This window comes from Trachymyrmex septentrionalis, unplaced genomic scaffold, assembly GCF_001594115.1.
Source record: "Trachymyrmex septentrionalis isolate Tsep2-gDNA-1 unplaced genomic scaffold, Tsep1.0 scaffold6, whole genome shotgun sequence".
NCBI lineage: Eukaryota > Metazoa > Arthropoda > Insecta > Hymenoptera > Formicidae > Trachymyrmex > Trachymyrmex septentrionalis.
The window spans coordinates 3776937-3779262 of NW_017305778.1; positions in this window are offsets into that span (position 1 = coordinate 3776937).

The window sequence follows — 2326 nt, forward strand, 5'->3', positions numbered from 1 at the left end:
TATATATATATATATATATATACATATAGAGAATGCCGCATGTTGTCCGCTCCTGTACATACATATGATGATCCCTCTCCCCTAATCGATTAATCAATTATACCGACGTTTATTAATCGCGATCGCGAGTGTGCACGTTTTCTTAATCCCTTCAAAATGAAAACGGACTTTTTCGCTGGGTGTATATAATCAAACGCAATCGCCGTAGTTGAAGTAAAAGGATAAAAGAAAAAAATGGCGAGGGAAAGGGGGAAGGAAAGAATTCACTTTTCGCCGAGACGGTGAGTAGGGTAGGGTTTCTACTCCCGGAGGGTTTAGTATAGAGAAAGTCTTGTGGTTGGCAGATAGGTAGGACCTCTCTAAATTTTAAGCATGACGCTTCCTAGCGCTCGTCCTTTCAACGGACGCGACGGTGAACCCGGCAAAGTTTAATCGACGATTTTTCGGACGCGTTTTATCGAAAGCAATTTTCTCGCACCGCCACTCGTCTCTCATTTGACAATATCTTACAATACGTAACATAGGATACTTTTGATAACTCTGTAGTAGAGGAGGCAGGCTTGAGCGCTAATACCGGACATTCGTCACCTCCCAGTGACTCTTTTGTTGTGCAAAAAAAAAAGGCGTGTCTTTTCACAATACTTCCGACAATAGCCGGATTGTTCCTTCGCGAGACGGCCGAAAGGTTGTGGGGCTGGGAAGCGTCGTACTCGAGATTAGTATGCAACGTTGTGTGTTCCGCTTCGTAGATGACAAAACAAAAAAAAAAGCCACATTCTGAACGTAGCAGCAGCAGTCGGAAGACGTAGTTTAAAACCTCGCATGAGACGAGTCTCTCTCGCGATACTCTTCTTCTATCGCACACGTATCGGACTTTGTACAATTCGCGACACACACAAACACACAGGCACACGAGAGCACACAGCACACAGGCGATTACACGAGATGATACATCCGTATTTGTGTACGGATTTAATGAGGGAAGGGAAACAAAAAGAAATAATCCTTACACACACGTCTATATATATATATATATATTTATTTTTTTGGTACTCCTTTTTGTATATATATATATATGATATATCTTGTCTCGCCGCGTGTAGAGATAACCGGTGGCGTTTATTAGAGCACCGTACAGGAGGGAATGCGTTATTATTAGGCGGATGCTGTGTGACGGAAGTCGCAGTAAGAGAGGCGCGTTCAACGACGACCCTCCGTCCCTTCGTCTGAGACACACCGTTCGGCCCGCGGAAACACGAGGACACGTGTGTGGTGTGGTGAAGGGGGAGAAAAATTAATAAATCCAATACGATAGAGCGGGGTGAGGAAGAAACGAGTTCTCGTTGCCGGCCCTCTTTGACTCGCGTTCTCAGTTAAGATGGATTAGATTCGTATCTGATCGAAACGTGGGCGCGAAATTTTCGGTAAATTCGGAAACGAGTAAAAACCAGGGGACGTGGAAAAGAGTCGCCCGCCAAAGGTTTTCGGATAAGGGAAGAAGATGGGGCGAACACTAGCATGTAATTGTAGCGCATAAATTAGTAGAGTGAGTACATAAAAAACATTTTTCAATCCGTTGCTATCTCGCAGTAATTCTAAACAGACACGATCGACTTTTTCTTATGCACTTGACGGAAGCCCAGAACTGTTTCGATCGAGAGGAAAGAATCGGCTGGAGAGAGAAGGGAGGATTGACGTGGAATGGAGAATAGACACCGTGAGAATGAGAAAAACTTGAAAAAGAGACGCGAAGAAGGGAGGGGGGCACAATGAGAACGTGAGCATTAGTTAGTGCAATTTTACATACGAGTCACCGTTCTTCTAAGTCGAACGAAAGAGCAAGAAAGATGAGAAAGAAAGAGCGAGAGTGAGTGAGAGAGAGAGAGAGAGAGAGAGAGAGTGGCATAATCCGTGCAGCACACACGGGCAATAAATAAATTAAAACGCGGGCCGCGATCGGGCATATCCGTGTTGTTATCGCGGGTAAATTTATATATGTATATGTATATGAGAAAATCGCCGGCGTGCTCGCGCGCACGGCCGTACACGTGTGGAAATCACGCGCGTGTGCGCGTGAAACCGGCTCATATATTAGGCGAAAATTTTTCTCAATCCACATACTTCGCGAGCATGGAGCACGCGTCGTCGACAGACGCTCACACACTCGCTATACACATACACACACACACGCACACGCACACGCACACTAATCGATCGATATAATTGTGTAGCGAAACTTACCTAGGTACCAATTCACCTAAATCAATTGATAACTAAAAATATATATTGATATATACATATTATATATATATAAATATATATTATA